Here is an 11,772-nt window from a genome sequence, read left to right on the forward strand (position 1 = left end):
GCTAAATCAGGACATTGTGCTGGACATGTTTACGTCCCTGGATCATTTCCACCAAGCAGTAAATATTTTTTTTTGCCCCTCCTTTACAAAGCATGAACCCTATATACTTCATTAATACTTACATTCATTGCATTTAATCGCTGGAAGTTAATATATCACAGTTCAAAATATCAATATTGAGATATAGACAATATAGTGTCCTATTCATTCATTTGTCGATGCAGGTTTCCTGAATTTATGACAAATCAGTGGTTACAGACATTTATTGTTCCTGGTACACCTACCGGTAGGAGGACTCTAAAATGTAGGTCCCAAGAGGGTTAGACCCTTAAAAGATAAGATGTTTATATTTTAGTTACTGGATAATACCCCGCGCAAGCGCGGGAATTAACTCTTTACACATTGTGTTCATATAATGCTTTATTTGTTGAACCATATTGTTGTTCATGTTTGTATATACTTTGTCCGATTTCTTTAAAATTGAAATAAAAAAAACTGCATTGTTGGATATTAAGAAGAGCGGGCATGGATGAAAAATCTAAACTGAAAGGGATAATAAATACATGTACGTGGCGGTAATCCTGTTTCTTGCAGCTGACTGAAAAAAAAATAAACTCGTTAGATGTATTTATTTCAAATCAGTGAATGGGTATTAAGTGTATTTCTCTATTTTGGGTTCTTTTGGTCAATTTTCAATATAATTTGTTTTACTCTCCAAAATAAAAATTTCAGATAAAAAAAAAATCTGGAAGAGGGGGGGGGGTGTGGTCCCAATAAACTTATTGACGTAGAATACAATGATCTGTTAATTAAAGTTTACAAATAAATGTCGATTTACAACCAACCTGTAGTGGTATTAAATATATGAAATTAAAACACGGTAGGTTATGCATTATTAATGATTTGCATGCATTTTTCAAACCAAAGTTGTCAGATTCTAAGTATCTGGCCAATGGTTAATCGCCCCGGCTACTCTTTCCGCCATGATGTCAATTAGTCAACTCGGTTTGGGCAAGTCCAATCCAAGTATCTGCCCGCTATGCATGATGAACGTGTCCTACACTTTCGTTGATTAGTCAATCCGCGTTCTTGGATACCCAGTTCTGGAAAGTTCTCAAGTGTGTATCAAAACTAAAATCGCCTACTAAAGAAACGAATTGACTCATTTTATTTATTCAACATTTGTCCAATTTTAACTTATATTTTTTCTCAAAATAGGCTCACAGTTAATATATTCACTCTTTACGCAATCGTTCAATATAATTTCATTCCAAGTATTTATTTTGATGCAAACTATCCCTGACTTGGATCTGCCTAAGCGTGTCCACCACCATGATCTCATTTTTGCTTTTTCGGGCATGTTTATCAAAAAAGAAAGTAGAAATTTGATAATTTCACAATAATAACTAAATAAATCGGTAAAATTCAATTATACCTTATAGACTTCATCTAACATGTATTCAAATACCAAATGTGTAAGCAAGTATTCATGTAGTTTATTTGCCAAATGCCTTAATTTATAAGTATAGATTTTTTTTCTTAATAAATTTTCTACAAATACACTATAAAAATTAGAAAGAATTCTATAACCTGCATCTTATAATTATTTAATTACTTTAATATCGAATTATTCTATGATTCTAAATATATTTACTTATGCATGCTTATGTTGAGAAAAATTTTGTATCATAAAAACTCTTCACTAATTTATCTTTGGTGTTTGCTTTAGAGAGCGTACGTACAATGAACGAGGAAATGTGTTTTCGATTCGATATCATCAAACAAGTCCTTCTTTGCCTTTCCTGCCGCCGGTGTAACGAAGAATTTTGACCCGGGTTGAAAATTGACCCGGGGGTCATTTTTCCACGTTGAATATTGAGACCAAAGGTGTTGAATAAAGACCCTAATCCGTTGAAAATTGACCCGCATCGTTGAATTTTGATCATGAAACCGGTTCAAAATTCAACAGCAAAGAAGCACAAATAAACGAATCAATATTATAACTTGAGTTTATTTAATTAAAAATTATCAGTTTTTATTTATTTATTCTTTAGATTTACATCTTTCAACGTTGGGGGGGGGGGGGGGGTGGGGGTTAAAATGAGACTTAAATGATTATGAATTTACATAGTATCCCTTTAAATATGTACATGTAATAACTATCTTATTCATAATAAACTTATCGCGTATAATTGATGTTTTATGTGATATCTATATATTTTTAAAGAAGTATATGTTTTTTAATAATATTAGTATACATGGTTACACGTTAAAATATTCAATTCCGTAAAACTCTTCTTTTTTTTTTAAATTACAATACGTCATATTATTAAATTTTGGTTTTACGTTCACCCAGTAAATTGAAACTTTGATATTGTTCGTTGTAAATTTTCTGAGTGGGTGTAAATAAAAAAAATTACAGTTTGTCATATTGAGATTTTTGTGTTTGCACCCACTCAGTTTGTTAAAACTGTGACTATCTGAATTTTGTATTCACACCCATCCAGCCAATAACAGTTTACAAAATGATGATATGCTAACATGATTGTACTCTTTCATGAACAATGCTGTAGTAACTATATCTTGAAGCCGATTTTTGGTGTTTTATTTGTTCCGTTAGAATAACTTCTGATGTAACTAAATATCATCAAATCGCAAATTCTTCTAGGCATTAACAATTCTGCTTCATGGAATCTGTAGCAAGTTAGCAACCTAATTTTTGTACAGGATGACAATAGAATTTTGCTTTAACGTTTCTAAATTAATCACAAAAATTTATCATAAATTTACTAACAGTAATTGTTTTCGTCAATAAATTGGTAAATTGCATTTTTTGAATGGAAATGAGTAGTAGAAGATCATACAGCAGCGTTGGAGTAGATGAGTGACCTTCCTTTCACTGCCACCTACATTATTAATTTAATTCAAACGTGTTAAATGTGTATATAAGACATGAGGTACTTGAATATTAAATAATTATCTGAATATTTATCATATATGATTGTATGACATATTGTTGGTAGAATTGTTCACTCACACCTATATTAACAAACATATCACCTTCATTTATACCTGCAGAGATACAAACATAAGAATGAGATTTTCATGATCCAGCCCATTTGAAAAGAACAGTAAATAAAAGGGAACTGTATATAAAGTAAAAATACAGGTATAATACTTAAATAGGTTTAAACAGTGTACCTTAAGAGAATCAAAAACGCTTTGGAGATCTAATATAAGTATAAACATGAGAAACAATTATATGAAAAATCAGAACTACCATAAAGTATATAGTTCATATAAAATGGTACACTAATGTCAATAAGTTGTTTAAAAAGTTCGTCTCTTTGTTGAGTGTATCTTGGATATCCTGGGGAAAAATCACATTTCCTTCAGATTCAGACCCACAGTATAAACATCGACTCACATCAGATAAAAAAAAAATCCTTAAATAAGTAAGCTTTACTAGCTTTATTCCGTAATTGACGTAAAATAATATTTCCTATTGTCTTAACTGAAAGGTTTGTAGGCTCTAGGTATATTTTGTTTTTGAAGTTTTGACTTAAAAGAAAGATAAAGTTGATGACATTTTCTTTTCTGCATGAAGATTATTCCATAATTTACATGTAGACGCGCGAAACAAAGCTATTGTAATAAGTATATAGTGGTAGATAGTAAAAAAACTAATTTGATCTATGATTATATGCATGTTCAGTAAGAAAATATGATTGAATTCAATTTAACATATCTTGTGGTGCTAAACCATTTATATTCTTGTAGAATATAATTAATTTATGGTTATCCCTTCGAGAGCAAGGTTTCCAAATTAAGCTCACTATATAAATTATTTTAGAAGAATTAACTATTATCCCTGTCACTGTCCTGGTTGCTTCAATTTGTACATGTTTAAGCAATTCGGATTTTTCCTTGATACAGCTGCTCCAAACAACATATATATCAGTTTTATACTTTTCGCATACCTTTTCATGTATATACCATTAATATAATTTGATCAACAATCCTCCGACTGTATATTTATATGCAAACCTACTTGTTTTTAAATTGATAACATTTTTGCTGTAGAGGGTATATGTTTTTAATTTTGAGAAAATATATTACGTCAGTTGCCTGTGTTTCTAATTTACAGGTAAATAATAGAATTGAAAACTCAAAATAATAGAAATAAATTGCATTTTTAAGAAGAACTATTACTGTATATGCAGAAAATTGTATGGTGCTTCAATAAAGTTAATCAGAAAAGTTTATGAAAAATTATTTTTAAGTCGTAAAAAATTAAAAACGTGTAAATATGTATATGCTGTATATATACGTAAAAAAAAAACCCAGTATATATGAAAAAGGATAAAAATATGACAACCATTCATTTATTATTTTGTCAGTGAAATATTCTGACTTCTTCAAATTAAGCATAGGTATCTGACATTATATCCTTTTGTCTTGATATAAATACATGTATATATATACCCTTTACCCAATAAAGCAGTATAGAGTTATTAGAAAAATATACAACGTCAGGTGCCTGTCGAGTAGAGCTCTGTTGAATTGCCTTAAAAGTGACGATAACGGGCAATATGTTTGTTAGATATATTTATCAGAGATTGTGACAAGTTTAAACTTAAAATTCTGTCACATGAGGGAATGAAAACCATGTCATCTATGTCAAAAAGTATTCTAGCCCTACTCGCCTGCTCCATTCCGAATCAAACGGTCATCTTCTTAGCTTTATTTACATAGTATTGTAATAATAAATGGATATCATTGCATATTTTCAATCTAAAAATTAAATGATTAATTGGACATATCAGCCTAAAAGAAATTAGCCACGTCCGCATAAGTATCGGACAGTATGTACATTTTAAAACTGAAACTTTCAAATATGTGCATGATTGTACATTTAAACCGTGTAGAGTAAGTTCCAGTTCAGATCAAAACTCTGAAGTTTGGGTCAATTCTCAACAGGATCAATTTTCAACGGGTCGAGGTCATCAGAGTTTAGAAAAATCTTTCTCATACCGTTGAAAAATGACCCCGGGTATAAATTTCACGATTTTGGTCTCAATTTTCAACGTTGAAAAATGACCCCCCGGGTCAATATTCAACGTTGAAAAATGACCCCCGGGTCAATTTTCAACCCGGGTCAATATTCTTCGTTACACCGGAACATGTCGAGGAAACTACCTCGACAGAAAAGCAAACAATGATCAACTATAGATTCGGCCTTAATGGAGTATGGGTGGTGTTCGTGGATCTTCAATCCAACCTTCTCCATTAGGATTTGGTCTGTGTTCATTCAACGACTTTGGTTTGTTGGTTTGAACATATTTTATTGCATAAACATATACAAATGGTTCGAACACAAGTTCTAACAAGGTTCTTACCAAGTATTACAATTTACAACTGTATAGTAGTTAAGAATGGAAAGTACATAGAAATGGATATTACTTATTAAACAAACGTACATGTATTTAAAAACAGCTCTTTTTGAATTTGGTCTAGGCAGTAAGACTAAAATTACGAGGATCTACCACAATCTCTGATAAATCTTTGAACTGCTAAGAAATGCGTTGGTTTGAATTGACATTTAGGGATTCATCTCCCCACAGAAGTAAATGACAATTATAATAATGTTAATTTGATTTAAATTAAAAAGGTTTGAAAACAGTTCAGTTCGTGCATCGGTATATTTCTAGCAACGACCTTGAAGGTTGGCATAACCGAATCAACAGCAGGGTTAGCCCCGCATGGGAAAAGTTCCTTTCTATTTACTCCTATAGGGTAACTGTACAGCGAGGCAAAGAACATCCAATTGATAGCCAGAGATTCTGTCGATCCGAAAGGAAAATGGAAAGAATCCACCAGAAAAAGATAAAACAAGATGAATGGAAAGTTTAAAGGGGCATGGTCACGATTTTGGTCAAATTTTATTTTTGTTTTTATTATTTGCAATGCTTTAGGAATGCATTTCTAATGCTCAAATGAAATTTGGGTGCCAGTCGTTAGGTTTTAAGCAAGACACAGGGCTCATGGTTTGTCTATCTCATCATTTAAAGCAAAAAATAATAAGTTCCTAACGATTAACACATTTATTTTAGGTCTAAAACTGGAATTTTCACTTCAACATTCGAAATGTAAACAAACGCTTTGTTTACATAGCGAAGAGTGGTAAGCTCTGTAACTCACTTATAACTCATCAAATGACACTCAAATTTTGATTGCCTATTAAAAATGCCTTACTAAAGCATTGTAAACATTAAAATTGAAAAAATAATTTTTGAACAAAATCGTGACCATGCCCCTTTAAGGCTTGGGAGGATTACAATATTAAACCAAGTGATTGTATAACAATAGCCAGGTGATTGATTACAATTACAAGGTGATTGGATTACAATAACCAGGTGAATGGATTACAATAACCAGGTAGTTGGATTACAATAACTAGACGACTGGATTACAATAACTAGACGACTGGATTACAATAACCTGGTAATTGGATTACAATAACCAGGTGATTGGATTACAATAACCAGGTGATTGGATTACAATAATCAGGTGATTGGATTACAATTACCAGGCGATTGGATTAAAATAACCAGACGACCGGTTTTCCCGCCCCGTTTATCGATTGATTGAAACCTACAGCGACCTAAGAAAACTCACGGACTGCACGAAATAATCATGATGTCAGACTCAAATTACTAATGGATACGATTTGGCTGTTTCTTTTAGCTAACGTAATGGTCTACATTAACAGTTAATTTAACTTACTTTTTACAATCAAAAAATATTTTGTTAAAAGAAAGATTTAATATAAATAGTAAAAAGCTTTCTTCGGTGATTCAGTCGGGTTATGATGGTAAAGCGGTAACTGCAGAAAAAAATAACATAACCCTCTATTGGGGGTTTTGTATTTTTTCTGGAAAGTTGCCATTTTCATATCCCGCATGAATCACAGAAAAAAAAACTCCGTTTTATTGATTAACAAATAAACTCAATGTGTATTTATTTTGCATGCCAAAGAATATTTATTAAATATCTATAAACAAATTGAAAATCTTTAAATTATTACCTCTACATTCCCAAATACAAGTTTAAATTTAAGCTTAACTGGCAAAAAATTATATAATTTTGGGAGATATCCTTGAACTTATAGCTCAAACCACTATCTCCCAGTGGAGAATGGGAGATGGCAAAATATTCCTTTAAACCAAATAGTATGTAAACTCTGTAATTCAGGTCAAATTGCTGACGAATTCCATTATACATGTATTCTTAAATGTTAAGAGTTGTTAAAGTTAAGACATATGTACATGTTAATATCTTGATGACAAATTCTGTTCAGCTCCACAAATTCTATGAAGTGTTGTGAACATATGTCTCGTACTAAAGTTACAAATCTGGAAAAAAATTATGTTATTTGATTATCAAAATAATCTAATATATTAGTCCTATTTTCATTGTATATATTGTAACTATATTTATTCTCATTCACTATATTTATTGACTACCAATCTATACATTTATAAAATGTACCTCTGACTTGTGAACTGTATATACTGATTGACCTCATGTACCATTTCATGGTTTGAATGAAATGATTTGAATAAAATGATTACAGAAAAAATGTTTCACTTGTGCTTGGGTAGAAGGTTCCTTTTGGGATATGATTCTTAAAATATTATATAACTCAGTTGCTAATACGATAATTGAAAACAATAATATTCAAGTTTTGTATTATTCCAACAATTCAGAAAAAAAGACAAGAAATAATTATTTTTTTCTCCAAATATTCCAAATATTAATAATGTAATGCTTACCTTCATGCAACATTTTTTCGTTTCTTGTCAACTAGGTTCTTTGTGCGGGTTGTATGAGTTGATCAGGGTATTAAAAGCATGATTGAGCACGGACAGATAACCATGGTGGATGATAGTGTGTGCACCCAGGTTTTCAGCAAAATGTTCTCGTTATATAGGTAGCGTATAATAGTGTTTGCTCATGGAGAAATGTGCAATTATGTCCAGTGATGAGCCTACTATTTAACTGGTACATGTAGGCATAAAACTGGTCAGATGAAGACACAAGAAAAATAAATCACAATCAATGGTATTTTTAAAAAAACCTGGAAAACCAATGACATTTCAATGGAGTTACAATGGAAAAAAAACAAGTTATTTTATCTAAGGGTTCAAAAGATTTAAATTATATGTGTTCGGGTATGTCTTAACATGTTTGTTCAAGGAGGGCCGGGGGGGGGGGGGCACTTGTGTTAGATCTATCCAAGTCTGAGGGTTATATATCACAACTCTTCTTGGCAGGTATCAAGGACCTTACTTTAACTCTGCAGTTTGAAATATTGAAAAAAAATCAAACAAAATGACAACATGAATACTCTCCGTTTACAGCAAAATGATAATATATACCAGTGGGGCTGACGCACACCAACCTGTAACAAACCAAAGTTAAGAAAGCAAGCACTTTCACATTGATAAGAAGTCTAAGGGCCTTAACAGTCACCTGAGTATGATTCAACCACGTAAGGCATCTGCAGAATGGCAACATATAATAATTAGATATTTACAACTACGGAGTATTTCATTTTGTACCCTATTTCTTTAGAAATCCGATTGCAATTCACAACTGTATAAAAAAATACGGGACTGAAATCTACACAATCCAGTTCTGACCAGTTTATTGATCGGTCAAAGCATTCAGCAACCTAGAATTTCACTGACTTCATGAAATTACGTCAGACTCAAATTCCCATACATAAAAGAACGACATTTTTTTCTCTATCCAACCTACTGTTATACATGTACCTAACATTAGTTTAGTTACTTTTACTTACTCTTTACGGTTAATTCATTAATTAGTTAAAAGAAAGTTGTAAGTGTAAACAATAAAACATTTTCTCTAATATTTGATGGGGGCTATGAAGGTAGCGATCGTCATACTTTTTTTTTTGCAATATCACTATACCATCATACCTGCATGAACCACTAAAAAAGTTTTTAATTGCAGGCATGTAGCACCGGGGGCAGCCCCCCCCCCCCCCCCACTTTTTTGAATTTTTATAATATTGAATTATAAGCGGAGTTGCCCCCCCCCCCCCCCAACTTTTTTGGGGAGCATATAAGAAATGGAAGAGAAAATAAGGAAATCAAGAGTGAAATTGAAGTTAAAACGAATACTACCCCCCCCCCCCCTTCCGGATAAAAGATGATGTATTATAAACTAAGAGAGTAACACGTTCGTTTTGATGAAAAAGCAAGATTCATATAAAAGTAACGAAGGGTCGAGAAAATAAATCATTTGGTATTCTGGTTTTCCAAATAAATGTTTAGTACTGGAGAATTATGACCAGCGAGAATTGCATAAATTGCATAAATTATGAACTGACCAGCAGGCATGTTAAAGTTATCGCATATCCTCTGATAAGATATACAGAAGAAAAACTTCCATGTTCATCCCCTGACCATTTATGTAGACTAGTATTACTTTTAGACGTAAAGAAACAGTACAAGGATTTAAGACATCTCACATAAGTCATTTATTAAGTAAAAAATATCAGACCACCCCACCCCACCCCACCCCCACCAAAAAACCCCAAAACAACCCCAAAATCAAAACAAGCTAGCTACAAACCCACGTATCCTGACCCGGAATCATTAATTTCACTAATCTAGAAGATCGAACCCTCTTTGTTCATTATAACCATGCATTTAGTGTCCCCGCTAGATATATTATGTATAGAGGGGCTAAAAAACGATTTTAATTAAAGATTTAATGCATGTACATTCAAATTTTTCCAACAGCGCCCCGCTCTATACATGTAACATCATAATTCCTGACTATAGGGACATAAACTTCACAATTTCTGTATTTTCAATTTTTTCAATTTAGTTTTTTCACTCAAACCATGAAAAAGTACATGAAGTCAATCGTTATACACAGTTCAAAAGTCAAAGGTACATTTATAAATGAATAGATAAGTAGTAAATAAATAGTAAATATGTATACATATACAATGAAAATAGGATGAAGTAGAATTATGTAGGACATATTATCATATCAGACTGTATATTTTGATAATGACTACAGTATTATATATTAGACTGTAAACTTGTAGTGAAGAAGAATTCTAAAAATTGCATCAATTTTCGGAGTTTATACCCAAAATGTATGGCCCCTAGGGATGGTGTTAAAAATATCCCTATTCCTGTTTCCTACTAGCTGCCCTGCTTTAAATGCTAGACATCAAATGTGGTCAATATAACTCTAGTAATTTCAGAGAAGAAGCTGAAAATGTTCAAATTCACGACGCACAACAATGGACGAAAGCAGATAGCAACGTTTCACCTGAGTGACCCAGGTAAACTAAAATGGCATGCATAATTTGATTAAGCTATTGAGGATTACAAATAGAACATATACGCTCACAGACATCATCCACAGGTATAAATTTAATTTTGCATAAAGTTGTGTATGCATACAAGTTACTTTCATCTGTTCAAAGTTCACCATGCATCTCTTGTTATGAACATCAACTGGAAGAATTTTCATCCTACCACGTCGCCTATAGATACATTAAACCAAAATTATATAACATAGACGTCGGAAGCAATTTGAAAGGGGGGATACTTAGGAAATAAAAAAAAATTGACACGCTAAAAAGTTCTTCTCAAATATACTATTTGGACAATACAATGGAAACTTGTATATGGAAACTTCCCAGGTAGTAGTTTATAGATTGTACGGTTGAGGGGGGGGGGGGGGGGCTGTAAAATTGACGTAAGATTATATACGGGGTAAGTCTTTTTAAAAATCTTTAAAAAATCTCCATTCTTTATTAGGAACTCGATGCTTAAAGAGTGTTAAATTTTTTTTTTCAATGCTAAATTGTAGGGATATATTCATATTTTATTTATCAAAGCTGTTTGAATCAGAGTGATATCGTTGCTCGTTTTAAAATATTTAGATGACTTGGGGCCATTGCGTTATGGTATCTTGGAACATGTATAAACCAAACTAGTGGCTACATATATCAGGATTATAGAGCAAGAGTGCAATAGATATATGCAAACTTGAAAGTGATGCAAGCGCGGATCTAGAGGTTTGTGTGGCGGGGTGCGTTTCGCGGGGTGGGGGGTGGGGGTGGGTGGGTCCGGTACCAGTAAATTCAAACTTTTCCCATATGATAAAATTTATATGTCTCAGACTCCCCCCCCCCACCCCCCCCCCCCCAGTCTTAAGAATTTCATGTAGGTTTGTCTGTAAAAAAAAAAAAAGACGTCACGCTATATTAAAAAAAATATTCGTATATTGTTTATTATAAATCATTCATGAACACTACACTAATTTCTCTGAAGATTCATTCCTTTACATACAAGTTATAACAAGATTCAGACATTTAACAATCATAAGGTGATTACAAATATATACATGTACTTATACCAAATAAATAACTAATATTAAATCACGAATTAGAATAAACAAAGTTACACCTGTCCAATCTAGCACCTTGCGAACCCAAAATACTTTATATTCTGAATGAAAAAAGTCATTGGCTTAATTTGTTATTTTAATTATGCATATTAGTATTGTTGTATTTAGATATTTGTACCCTTTTGCAAACTAGTGTAATGTAAACTGAAACGGTGTAATGACTTTCGTGTATTTTTTCAAAATTTTATACTGTCAAAAATTACAAATGACACATTTTCAAAGGATTAGAAAATATGACTGTTAATAGAA

Source organism: Crassostrea angulata, chromosome 4 (assembly GCF_025612915.1).
Source record: "Crassostrea angulata isolate pt1a10 chromosome 4, ASM2561291v2, whole genome shotgun sequence".
In the NCBI taxonomy this organism is placed as follows: domain Eukaryota; kingdom Metazoa; phylum Mollusca; class Bivalvia; order Ostreida; family Ostreidae; genus Magallana; species Magallana angulata.